This window comes from Gavialis gangeticus, unplaced genomic scaffold, assembly GCF_001723915.1.
Source record: "Gavialis gangeticus isolate Ggan-Ray unplaced genomic scaffold, GavGan_comp1, whole genome shotgun sequence".
In the NCBI taxonomy this organism is placed as follows: Eukaryota; Metazoa; Chordata; order Crocodylia; family Gavialidae; genus Gavialis; species Gavialis gangeticus.
The window spans coordinates 43751056-43765159 of record NW_017728995.1 but is presented as its reverse complement, the minus strand read 5'-3'; the positions used below and the strand labels follow the sequence as shown (position 1 = coordinate 43765159).

Genomic DNA, 14104 nt, shown 5'->3' with positions numbered 1-14104 from the left:
ACACCTCCAGGTGCACATGCAGCAGCAGGAAGCCAGTCCAACCCCTCCCTGTCCCCCAGACAAGCTGCATGAGGCTCCCTCCCATTCTGCACTCCAGTGCAGTTTTAGGTCATGCCCAGGACCAGGAGCCTCCTGACCACCCCATACAGCTCCTCCCTTACCTCCAGATGATACTTATAGCCAGGCAATGTTGTTGCCTGGCCTCCTAGGTAGCAAAATGCCCTATTTATATAGGCAGCCCTGAGTCTAAAATGGCTGCCCTAATCAGCCACCTGCTGGCTGTGGCCTTCTAGCCCCTTAAAGTGGCAGGCACAAACAGTGCCCTGCCACGGCCCACAGTTTCATTAATGCCCTCAGATTTTATGCAAGTACCAGGCATTAGGGAGTAAATGACCAAGTTTTGCTATAAAAAAATAATTTAAACATTTAAAGACTTCATCTACCCTGAATTACTGAAGACTTTTATATATTTTACCCTGCACAGTATGTTGATTCTTTGGTGTTTAACAAAAGAACTAAAGCCAGGGATGGTATGTTAGTTTGGTATGGAGTTTGAGGCAAAGCATCTCTGTCACAATGCCCTGGAAGCTTATGGTTCCTTTCCTTTTCTGCATTAGCTCCATTTGGGCAAACAAAAATCCAGGGTATTTTCCAGTAAATAATTACCCTCTTTACACCATAGACCAGGGGATCTACACAAATGAGGAAGGTTGTGAAAAGGTATTACCATCTCCAATCTCACCAAAGACTGGAAGCGCCTATGGGAATAAAATTCCAATATGGGGGGGAGGGGAGTAACATTTTGTCACTCTTTCGGCACTGTACCATCTGCAGAATAGCTAGCTATCTTTTTTACTTTATCTTTTCTCATACCATCTGACACATTACAATGAGCGTGGGCGTTCGAGAGATAAGTAATTGAATGCCTGTTCAGTCAGCATAGAACATACTCAAGAGATGTTCCATTGTGTACATCCCAACAGAGGGATAAAAAGATAGAGGGATAAAACGATAGAGGGATAAAAACAACAGAGGGATAAAAAGATAGAGAAGAGAAAATCAGTCTTTTATAAGCTTGCTAAAGAAGAGAGAGGGAAATGGGTAGAACTTCACAGAGATCTGCTGGGAAAGGGAGATCTGGTGGGAGAGGCAAATCACCCTTTGGAAAGATTGGGCGAGTCCACACATGAAGGCATGTGTGCTTGCAGAAGCTCAGATACAAGCAGTGCAAATTAGAGCTAGGGCTTTTTTGCCTCGGCACATGTGCCCAGACATGTACTTTGATGTGGGGCAAATTGTGCCACTTGGGGCAAAATAACCCTGCCTGGCTCCTCCTGCATCTGCAGCCAGGGGGAACTAGAGCCCAGGGCCAGCACCTGTGCTGTCCCCAGCAGTATAAAAAGCTGCCCTGTCCTGACCCCATCTGTACAAAAAGTTACCCTGGCAAGCAGCTCAGGGCTACTGGCCCAGCCAGTTGGTACCTGGGGACACTACCCCTTGTGCCAACTGGACTGCTGAAGCAGCCCTGAGAGTTCCCTGCACCCTCTACCTACTGCAGCAGCCTGGCAGTGGGGGCTGCTGCCTGGCTGTGACCTGCTGTGCACCTGCCAGGCCCAGATGAGGCATCTTCCCCTCTGGGCTGGCTGCCAGTGGGCTGTGGGTGCAAGGTTGGCCTTTGTGCGACACTACTGCCATGTGTGCCCCCTGCCCGGCTATCTGGGCAGCTATCACCCAGAAGATGTTCCCAGTGTGGTGGCCTGCTTAACTGTCAATTATTTTATGGGTCCTGCACTATACTGTCCCATCAAGCAGTGCTAGAAGGCCAAGCCCAAAAATGGCTTTGAACTAATCACTAAAAGAAATTGCTGCAGGAAAAGTTGTAGGAAAAGTGTCTGCTCATTTCAGTTTCCTCCCTCTCCTCTTCATGTTCCCTTATCACTTCAGCACTGAAGTCATTGCATAACTATAGATCTGATTACAGTAACTCAGAGTCATTATTATAAAGATCACAGCACCATGTTCCTGACAGCACTGAAATTCACACCGGCTTAAACAATGAAGAAATTGATGGGAGGAACCAGGGAACCATGGAAATAATTTAATTTAACACCCAACCCCAGGATTCCATTGATTTCCTGTAGGCATCCCACAATGCAAATCCTAGAATGCTTATATTGTAACAGTGCATCATGGGGCATCTGACTGGAAGGCAGATGCTTATTTGGAAACATCAGTCTTTGTTGCCACAATAGATAAGAAGCAAAAAGACCTTGATCATAGTATAATAATGCAACATGTATACACTGGTCACCCAACACCTGCTGAAGATCGTTTGATACATATAATCAAAACCTACAGCAAGTTTCTAGTGCAGACATGCCCTAAGGCTCAGTCCTGCAGTGAGTTCTGCAGTGACAGACTTCTAGGTCCCTCCAGAGCTCAGGACACATTTGCAGCTTATATTATTTTAATTCAATAGTCAATGTTTCCATTATGAGTCAAAGTTGCTTTTATTTTGGAGGATATAAATTGAACTTACCCATCCAGCCTATTCTCTAGAATAGCCAGGACACATCCCCTACTTTGTTGGGGACTTTTTGTTTCAGTATTTTTCTGTTCACTTTTGCTATTTTTTTTTCTTTCTCAAATACTGGTTAAGTATGCAATTTTGCATAGTAGGGACAACTAGTATTCATCACTCTACATCTATCTTGCATGTGTGTAGTAGCTGTGAATCAGGAATTACCTGCAGTGGTAACATTAAAATATTCTGTACATGCCAGATCCTCAATTTTGTAGTTTAAAAACCAGCTCTGGGTTGTGATTGCAGTTGGTTAATGGACACATTTACAGTTATAGCTAAAAGAACCTCTGGTGACTCATAGTCATGCTATTATAACTGCCTTTTCTAAGGCCCAGCCTGAATGTTTTAAGTGTTTTTCATAATGTTACATGAACACCCTGTGACTGTTTTCTGAGATTTGATATTTGTCTCATGCAAGTATACCAAATGGACTGAATTCTGCTCATTCCATTAGTGTCAAATCCTAGAGTTATAGGATACCTCAACTATTGGCAGAAGCAATCTAAATTTGCACCATTCTTTTATTGTAGTCCTAGAGGATCAAATACAAATTTAGCATACATTTTGCCAGAATGTTGTATTCTTGGTTGTATTCTTTAGGAATGCTGTATTTTTTTGGAAATATGATGCATAAAATGGTTGCTTTTATTCAGTATTAACATTAAACCATAATCAATAGAAATGGAGACCCCAGCTCTTTTAGCCCTACAGATGGTGATCTTTAATTTCTCTGCAAGCTGCGTCCTTTATCTGGCCCTTGCTTGCTGTAGTTTTTGATCCATGAGGAAGTGATCAGCAGGTAGGCCGGAGCAGCTTTAGTGACGTACGTTGCCACTCATTGGACCCAGTAGAACTCATATGTTAAAACTAGAATCTACATAATATTTTAGTCATAGTTGTTGTTTGTTTGCAGTGATGCACTACATTATGCCAGTATTATGTCTAACTTTGCCAAAGCTCTTGGCAATGTTCTTGGTCCTGGTCAAAATCTGGCCAGCTATTTTCAAGAAATAACTTAACATTGCAAGAGGAAATAATGCACCAGTTCAATAAGTCCTCCTGTTGTCATCCTAAAATAATGCTCAACATGATCTTCAGTGCTACTTCACTCCCAAAAATATTTCTGGATAAGACACAAAACAGAGACCCTGTACCATTTGCTATTACAGATCTAACAGAACTATTTGTAAAGGAACAGATATTTAACTGTTATGACTGAATTTTGGCATAGGTAGGTGTACTCTTCCCATTTATGACCTCACTTTCAATTTCATAGTTTCATAGTTTCATAGTTGATAGGGTTGGAAGGGACCTGAGCAGATCATCAAGTCCGACCCCCTGCCATGGGCAGGAAAGAATCCTGGGGTCAAATGACCCCAGCTAGGTGAATGTCTAGCCTCCTTTTGAAGACACCCAGGGTAGGAGTGAGCACCACTTCACTTGGAAGTTGGTTCCAGATCCTAGCCACCCTGACTGTGAAGTAGTGCTTCCTGATGTCTAGCCTGAATCTACTCTCAGTCAACTTATGGCTGTTATTCCTTGTTACTCCTGGTAGTGCTTGGGGAAACAGGGACTCACCCATTGCCTGTTGTTCCCCCTTGGCTAGTTTATAGATGGCCACCAGATCCCCTCTCAGCTTTCTCTTGTGGAAGCTGAACAGGTTCAGATCCCACAGCCTCTCCTCGTAGGGCCTGCCCTGCTGCCCCCATCATGTGAGTAGCCCTCCTCTGGACCCTCTCAATGCTGGCCACATCCTTCCTGAAGTGCAGCGCCCAGAACTGGACACAGTACTCCTACTGTGGCCTGACCAATGTTGCATAGAGGGGGAGGATCACCTCCTTGGACCTGCTCGTGATGCATCTATGGATGCATGAGAAGGTGCGGTTAGCCTTCCTGACTGTGTCCTCACATTGGTGGCCCATGTTCATCTTGGAATCAACAGTGATTACAAGATCCTTCTCTGCCTCTGTGCTAACGAGAAGGGAGTTCCACAGCCTGTAGGTATGCTGCTGGTTCTTCCTCCCCAGGTGCATCACCTTGCACTTGTCTATATTGAAACCCATCCTATTCTCATCCGCCCACCTCTGTAACCTGTCGAGATCTAGACAACTGTAGCCTGTCCCTCTCTTCTAGTGTGCCTACTTCTCCCCACATCTTGGTGTCATCTGCAAATTTGAATAAGGTGCTTTTCACCCCCTCATCCAAGCTGCTGATGAAGATTTTGAACAGTGCGGGTCCGAGGACCGAGCCTTGGGGAATCCCACTGCCCACATCCCTCCAAGTCGAAAATGACCCATCCACCACCACTCTCTGGGTGTGGCCCTCCAGCCAGTTTGCAACCCATCTGACTGTGTAGGCATCAACACCACAGTTGCCTAATTTTTTAATGAGAATGAGGTGAGAGATAGTGTCAAAGGCCTTCCTAAAGTCCAGAAACACTACATCCACCGCGACAGCTGCATCCAGTGATTTTGTAACCTGGTCGTTAAAGGCCACCAGGATGGTCTGACAGGACCTGCCCCTAATGAACCCATATTGATTGCCCCTAAGCATAATCTCCCCTGCTGATCCCTTGCAGATGTGCTCCTGGATAATTTTCTCAAAGAGCTTTCCCAGGACCGAGGTAAGACTATTGGGCCTATAGTTTCCTGGGTCCTCCTTCCTCCCTTTTTTGAAAATGGGGACCACATTGGCCCTTTTCCAGTCCTCTGACAACTTGCCAGAGCACGACAAGTGCTCATAAAGCTGTGCCAGGGGACCTGCAACGACCTCTGCCAATTCCCTCAGCACCCTGGGATGGAGATTGTCTGGACCTGCTGATTTGAACATGTCTAATCCCACCAGAAGTTCCCTGACTAGGTCCTCACTGACCCTGGGCCTGGCTGTGCCTCCCCTGGGTCTGTCTGGAATCCCAGGGGGATGGGGAATGTCCCAGTCCCTGCTAAGAAAAATGGAGGCAAAGAATTTGTTAAAGAGATTAGCTTTGTTGTCTGGTGCGACTAGCAGATTTCCAAGCGTGTCCTGCAGAGGCCCCATGTTACCCAGTGCCTTCTTTTTACTCCGTATGTATTTAAAAAAGGGCTTCTCGTTATCTTTGATCTGGGTCGCTAGTTCCAGTTCTGTCTTCGCCTTAGCCTTCCTAAAAGCCCCCCTACAATCTGGAGCAATGGAGGTATAATCCTCCTTGGTGATGGCCTCTCCCTTCCATTGGGTGTACGCCTCCTTTTTAGCTTGGAGACATTCCTGAATGCCTTTGGTGAGCCATGGGGGCTTTTGAGCACTCTTGCCCCTTTGATCCATGTTGGGATTGTCACCCTTTGGGCTTGGAGGATCGTCTCATTGAGCACTCTTGCCCTCCTGAAGTCCAGGGCTGCTGCCTTGCTGCAGGCCTTTGACACCCTGTGCTGGATGGTGAATTCCAGTAGGCGATGGTCAGTATCACCCAGATGGTCAAGAACCCGCAGCCCCTTCATTATGTTGTCGCCTGTGGCCAGGACCAGGTCCAACAAGGCATTTCCCCTGGTGGGGCTGTGCACCTCCTGGGTTAGGTGAAGGTCCTGTATTTCAGCTAGGAACCTATGTGAGCGGTCAGACCTGGCTGACTGCTCCTCCCAGCAGATATCCAGACAGTTTAGGTCACCCGTGATGACCATGACCCTCCACGAACTGACCCAAGGATTCCTGGTCCAGCTCTTCCCCCTGGTTGGGTGGTCGGTAGTAGACACCCACCGTTAAGTCTCTTTCCCCCTGACCCCTTTGTATTCTGACCCAGAGCACTTCCATGTGCCCCTCCTCTGACCAAGTGCTGTTTGTTGAGGGCGTGTATTGCTCTTTGACGTAGAGCACCATGCCCCCACTTTTCCTCCCCATTCTATCTCACCTGTACAGCCTATAGCCCTTGATGTTTACCACCCAATCATGCGTTGAATCCCACCAAGTTTCCATGAGCCCCACTATGTCTGGGTTTGTGTTAGCTAGCAGAAGGGCAAGTTCCTTCTGCTTGTTCCCCATACTACGAGCATTAGTGTAGAGGCATTTAAGGCCTCCTGAGGGTGTATGCACTGCCCCCCTAATCCCAGCACTATCCGGCCCCCTGTCTCTTACCTGGGTACTTTTTGTGCTCGTTGCCTGTCTTGGCTGGGCTGTTCTTGTGGGTGTCTCTTGGTTCGGTGTTCCATGGCTCCCTCCGTCCTCATCCTCCTCTTCCCCCGACAAACCTAATTTAAAGCCTGCCGTAGGAGATCAACCAACCTGAAAGAGAACACATGCTTACCTTTGGGGGAGAGGTGAAGCCCATCCCACCCAATCGTATTAATCTCTCTGTGTCTGAGCTAGCAGGTCTGTTACTGTGTGAATACCTGTGGTTGCCACACTTCACACCACAAATGGCTGCCTTAGAAAAAGATAATCTAATTGCTTTTATGCTTTGATTTGTAGATGATTAGTAGAGTGCTTTTAGAGCGTCTGGAAACTAAATTCAAATAGACATAAATGCAAGTTGTTGTGTTTTTTACTTATAGCATTTAATAAAGGTCAAAGTGAAATTCTGACATTCAGAATAAGCCCTAGGCCACATTTCTTCATTTGCTCTAACGGTTTATCTATAAATCAAAAGAGATCATTTGCCACCACTGAAAATGAAAAACAGATGTTGCCTTATGTTCTGTGTGTCTATTTTTTCAGTGGGAAGAGAAATATTTACAATTTATCAGGAAAAATTCATTGAACGCTCGGTGCTGCAGTGCCACCACTAAAATTTGTATTTGAGGCAGTACACTGCTTTTCCACCTTTCTTAATCTTCTTTCTCTTCTGTGTATGGAATGAAGACAATGCTTTTATTTGATTGGGCTTGTAATTTAGATCTTTGCCTAGACTGTACTTCCATAAATGCTAGGCATACTGCCCCTAGCTTCCAGAGGTGCCAGCATCTCTCTTAGTTTTATCTTTTAAACTACTTCTGTTGGACTGTAGCACTAGCCAAGATGCTATGCTTTTATGTATGGCAGGGGTGGGCAAAACATGGCCTGCCTGCCCCAGGTGTGGAGGGCAGCCTGGGCTGTAGTGTGTGCCCAGGGACAGCAAGACCAGCCACACATGGCGAAGCAGGGATGGTATGGTAGTGGGCAGGTAGTTGGTCTCCATGTAGACCAGCTCAGGGCACACATGGGCAGGAAGTACAGGGCTGAGTGCATGGGATGGGGCCATGGGTGGGCTGGGAGAAGTGTCCAGGAACAGAATAGGCAGGCAGGATTGCATGGTGGTGACATCACTGGCCAGGGCCTGGAGCAGAGCTGCAATCTGTTTCCCAAATGTCCCTGCCTGCAGAACTGGTGCCCACTGCAGGGGCATGTGGGAAAAAAATTGCAGCTCTTTCCTGGGACTCAGCCCCACACTGTCACTGCCCCATGATCCCAGCTCCATCTACCCATCCCACTGCTGGATGCCATTCCCCACCTGCCTGTGGCCCCATCATATCCACCCAGCCCTGCCTACAGATGTCTCAGGCCAGTCTCCATGTAGAACCCACCTTCCCACTCCATCCAGCACCCCCAACAGTGGGTACAGGCAGATGAGTCCAGGGCCAAATAGGATCAATTGCACCTTCCCTCCCCCCCCACTATGCTGGGTTGGGCCCACAACAGCTCACCAAAACACCTTAGGTGGCCCTGCTGCCCAAATAATTGCCCATCCCCAATGTATGGCATATAGAACAATCCTTAATCCATGTTTCCTTGCACCCATAAGCAACTGTAGGCCAACAAGGGCAGTTTTTTAATACTCTATTCACATGGAAGTCATGCTTTTTACTGTGAGGAATATTTATGAGTAGAAATAATATTTCCACACCTGATCATGGAGGAGATATTTTTTTCATTTATGAATGCTGTTATATGGTGCCCATCACTGAAGATTCGGCTTCTGAAAGTGTTGTAATTAACTTTTATCTGGGTATCCAGGGGGCTGCCATGATTGTCAAATATTTCTGACATGCTAAAAACCTGAGCTGTTCTTAATCCAAAGCCTGAATTCAAGTGTTGATACCTAAATGAGCAATGAATATAAGTAGTGAATACAGTATAACTCCATAAATCCGGCATGCTCAGGGCCAAGCATCTGCCGGAAATGTGAAAATTCCGGATTTTTGAAACTGGAGCAGCGGCTGGTCCCAGAGTTGGGGGGGGGGGAGACAGATAGCGGAGGCTGGTCCCAGAGCAGCAGCCACTCGTGGAGCAGCAGCACAGGGTGGTGGATGGTGGTGGCAGCCGCCATGTGCAAGCTTCCCCCTCCTCTGCTCTGGGACCAGCCGCTACTACTCTCTGATGGAGTATAGTTTTAAGAAGTGCCGGATTTTTGATAATTCTGACTTTTTGATATCTGGATTTATGAGGTTATACTGTATAATGAAGTATGAGTAAGAATTTAACACAATCCCTGGGTTTCCTGCTCATATGTCAGTTAATGGAAAGTAGAAGGACCTGGGATTGTTTTTATTTTGTCAGATGAGTAGTGTGGCCGGGTGGGGGTGAATAATGAAATCCCTCTCCCTGGGACTCGTCTGCCATGCTTTAGAATGATAGAAGAATAAGAAGTTAATCCCCCTGTCACAGAGCACTCAGGTGCCCTGCGTCTGAGAGCAGGAACAGCTCAGGAGAGACCCCTAGTGGCAAGAAGGGGGAGGCCCAGCTGCCAGTTACCAGCACAGCCGGAGTCACAGGTGCTGGTTGCTAGGACAGCCGCCGGGGAGCCAGCTAACAGGAAGGGGCAGGGCCTGGCCCATATAAGCCCAGGAGGGCAGTTCCTCTCTGGCAGCTGAGGGAGGAGGAGCTCAGCCAGTGCAGATAAAGGGGAGAACCCTGACTGTGTGAGCAGCCCCTGGTTGCTGCAATGGGTTGGAGTATTTTCCCGGAAGGGATTGAACGTTGTTTGGCTGGACGGTTTAGCTTTTTATGTTATAGCCCAGGGGCTTTGTGTTTTTGCATTCACTGTTTTAACTGGAGGACCAGGTGAGGCTATTAGGGGTTAGAGGGGGCCTCATAGGGGCTCCATGGTAGCGTGGGGACCCTGGCACCGGAGAGGGTGTGGTATTTTGGGGTGCATTGACCCCAGCCCCAGGGCAAGGGGGGGCAGTGAGGAGCCCCAGAGCAAGGGGGGGCAGCGAGGAGCCCCAGGGAGGTAAAGGAGAGGGCCAAATCACAGCAGGGCCCAGGTCAAAACCACGTCAGTACCATCTGCGAGGCTTGGACTGCGGTGTAGGGGAGGAAAAGAAGCCGCAGATAATGCCCCCTGGCACTGGGGCGCATAAAGTGGGCAACCTCCTGCTAATTACATCAATCAATTAATCAATTAAGATCAAGGAGTGGCAGGAAAGTAAGCAGGCGGTTGGCCCATAACAGGAGGGCGGAGTGACCGGTAGGAAGGCTCCAGTAATGATACTCCTGTCACACCCCCAAAGAGAGAGGATGTCATAAATCACCCCAGAAGCAAGATAAAAGAAAATTGATTTATCAGTAGCTTCCCCACAGGCTGTGGGGCACCCTGGCTGTTTTCACAGCTCATGGTCTCCCTTTTCTCCTCCACTGTGCAGCCCACTCCCACAAGTCAGTCAGCTCCACTCCAGTCCCACTTACTTTTCTCTTTCCTGCAGTACCAGAGGATCCTTTCTCCATGGGACCTTCTCTCAGCCAGTAAGTTTCTCCCCTTTTCCTCACCTCCTTACTTCACCAGTCACCGTGATTACCTACACCCAGTTGGCTGGTCTTATCCACAAGCTGCTCCAGCACTGGGTCCACCGCTCCTGAAGTCCCTGCTGAATCTCTCCGCGTTGTGCCCCAGGGCGCCAAGGAAAACCCCTTGCTGTGGATTTAAGTAGCTGCTGGTTCCTAATCAGTTAACATTCACCCCAGGTGCCATCCCCTTCCCAACTGTATTTGTTAAGTAATTAACTTTGCCCTGTCCCTGACCTGACTACTTGCAACTTAGTAACATCAAAGGAACAGGGCTGTCTTTGCACTGATACAAGTAGGAATCCAAAACCTTCAACAGTGCAATAATGAATAGAATAAAACTCCATAGGGAGAAGTTATCTAATCAGAATGAAGTTTACAAGTAATAAAACAACACTAATAATAAAAGGTACATTAGACTTTTAATTATATCACATTTACAAAGGTGTTGCACATTGCAGATTATAATTTCTAAAAATGCTTCTTGTATCATGATTTTTTTAAAGAATTTGATGATTGCACTTTAAATGTTGCTGTCTAATCTGCCTAGCAACAAATTACCCTCTCACACCCTCTAGTGGCTAATAAAAATAGGAAACCAGATTGTATCTTCTTGAAATATATCTCTCTTCAGAAATGTCCATTAGGCTGTATATGCCTTCTTACACTTGAGGAAGGATAGTTTATGCCTCAGACTGTCTCTGATACATCTCCCAACTACAGTTGGTTCATTAAAAGATGTCATTAAAAAAATCCTTGCTTGTGGCCTGTTCCCTGGGCCACCATAGCTACAGCAGCCCTTCAACCTGACTTCAGAAATAGATTATACAAATAATAAGGATATGGATGTATTTTAAACATTTTGTGACAAGAAAGGTATTTTTAATTTTATGTTTATAGTTTCCACAGTATAAATTATTAATAATAATACTGCTAATAGTAAAAAGGATTATTATATACATATTTAAATGAAGTGCATAGGAATATTATCTTACAGGTTTGTTTCCCTGATAGAAATAAGTGATTCCTTTGTTATAGGATAAATAATAAAATATTTAAACTTTTTAAATGGTACAAAATGCATGACAGCAAATAGCAAAATTATAAAAGCCCCAACCTCATAAAAGCTTAAATGCATGCTTCACATAGACACGTATGCATATGTACAAGTTCTGCATGCATGCATCTTCAAGATGAGATCTGAAATAAAATAGGAACTGGCTCAACTGATAGAAGTTTCAATCTGAATTTCTTTATTACCACTTTTCAAACATATTTGGAAAAATAAGAGCTCCTTTTCTTTCTCTAGTTCCATAGTTTCATAGTAGGGTCGGAAGGGAACAGAGCAGATCATCAAGTCCGACCCCCTGCCATGGCAGGGAAGAGTAGTGGGGTCAAACGACCCCAGCAAGGTGTACATCTAGCCTCCTCTTAAAGACCCCAGGGTAGGAGCCAGCACCACTTTTCTCTTGGAAGTTGGTTCCAGATCCTAGCTGCCCTGACTGTGAAGTAGCGCCTCCTGATGTCTAGTCTGAATCTACCCTCTGCCAGTTTGTGACCGTTATTTTTTGTCACTCCTGGTAGCGCTCGGGGGAACAGGGACTCCCCCAGTGCCTGCTGGTCTCCTCTGACTAGTTTGTAACAGGCCAGTAGATCTCCCCTCAGCCTTCTCTTGTGGAGGCTAAACAGGTTCAGGTCCCTGAGCCTCTCCTTGTAGGGCCTGCCCTGCTGCTCCTGATCATGCGAGTGGCCCTCCTCTGGACCCTCTCCATGTTGTCCACATCTCTCCTGAAGTGCGGCGCCCAGAACTAAACGCAGTACTCCAGCTGCGGCCTGACCAGCGGCACATAGAGGGGGAGGATCACCTCCTTGGACCTGCTTGAGATGCATCTGTGGATGCATGACAAGGTGCGGTTGGCCTTCCTTACTGCATCCCCACACTGCCGGCCCATGTTAATTTTGGCATCAATAATGACTCCAAGATCTTTTTCTGCTTCTGCGCTGACGAGAAGGGAGTTCCCCAGCCTGTAGGTATGTGCTGGTTTTTCTTCCCCAGGTGCATCACCTTGCACTTGTCAGTGTTGAAACCCATCCTGTTCTCATCCACCCACCCCTGTCTAGGTCTGATTGCAGCCTATTCCTCCCTTCAAGCGTGCCCACATCCCCCCACATCTTAGTGTCATCTGCAACACTAATGACTGTGTTTTTGGTGGGTCTTTTAGAGTTCATAAAAGCAAATCTTTTACGTACAGAAAAGCTTGTATGTATATAAAAGTGTGTTTGCTATAGGTTTAACATGTTTATCATTAAAGGACTCATCTTCACATATATTTTAAAATGACTTGAGATTATTTTCTTACTCCTGAAGTCTTGTTGTTTTTTGTGGTTTTATAGCCCATTTACCTATATTTTCATTCCTGCTGTTGCTGAAATGAAAACAGAAAGAAAATTTGACTGACAGTGCAGGGGAAACTGAAATAGCCTGTGGTTTGAAAGTCATACAGGAAAGGGAGTTCTGCCACTACCTATTAATGAATTCCAGGAAGAGACATAATAAGCTAAAGCTCTTGTTACAGGTGACACCCCCTGTGTGAGTAGAAACATTTTGGTAAACAAACATCTAAGTTTTGGCTGTAGAGACAATGAAATATTAACTTTAATGTGTGAGACTAAATGGTAACAATGCTGTGCTTAATATTCCCTGAATGGGCATTAACCATAACAAGAATTTCATCAGTATATGACTAGAAGATAGTGTATGGACATAAGCAAGACAAAGAGGTCCTTATCTTGTAGAGTAGAGTGGATCTCTGGTGGTAAATACCCTGCTATTGACCCTCTCCACAGTGTAATGGCATTGCTGAATGTATTTTGCTATGGACTTGGATCTGCATAATGCAGTGTCACTTGAGTTGGAATTACATTAGCTAGGTAGGAACCTGAAGAGCCAGATCAAACAATATAAGAGAGAACATCTACAACATTAGATAAGGTGTCCCTACACCTAATCCCAGCATCTCTATGGTTGGGGTTAGGGGCCAGCATAGTGGCCAGGGACAGCACCACAGCAAGGGATAAGGCTGCAGAAATGGTATTGCAGTTTGTGCCTCCAGCACATTATACATTGTATCATGACTAGGGGCCATAGTATCTTTTTACAGGGCTGGGGATAGACTTAACCTGTGTCCAGGGCTTCTGAACATCACTAACAAAACTGTAAGTGGAGTGTACTGGAGGGGAAAATGCAGGAAGTGAGGAGTCTGCTGAGTGTTCATCCAACTAGGTGGGAAAGGCAGCAGACGGGCAGAGCTGTACTACTACCCAGCACATCCACAGGTGGCAGATAGTGGAATGACCTTCAGGGAAGGCTAGCTGTGAAATGATCAGGGCTAACTCTGATGAATAAGCAGTTGCAGACCAAGTGGCAGCACTACTAGGATGTGGTGAAGACAGTAGATGGCAATGGTTTCCCTCCTAAAAAGCCACCTGTATCCTTTGATGGTGCTGTGACATGGCGAGTACAGGTTGCCACTATAATAAGTCTGCCCAGCCCCCAGGCATGGGTCTAGAAGTCCTCAACAGCAGAGCAGGCAGAAGAAGACGTTAGAATCTCAACAACTGCAAAGGTGGATGAAGGCTGCAGGAGAACACGATCCCCCATTGTCTTTGTCTCCTTGCCATTGGATCAAGGTCCTGTTCTGTCAAGAGCCATGTGGAAGACAATATGCAGCAGCTTCTCAACAATAAAAGTCACACACTGGTGTCTTCCATTCCAGCACAGGTGGGGAAACAAAG

The 14104-nt window shown here is 46.4% G+C and overlaps 1 long non-coding RNA gene across 1 annotated transcript in view; it reads left to right on the top strand.

The window, feature by feature from the left end:
* The window catches only part of LOC109287844, a 26326-nt gene extending 15287 nt beyond the window's left edge, over positions 1-11039 (top strand). Inside the window, exon 4 of the long non-coding RNA XR_002094977.1 lies at positions 10231-11039. This is a non-coding gene — a long non-coding RNA (uncharacterized LOC109287844). The remainder of the gene's footprint in view (positions 1-10230) is intronic.
* Positions 11040-14104: the final 3065 nt, after the last annotated feature.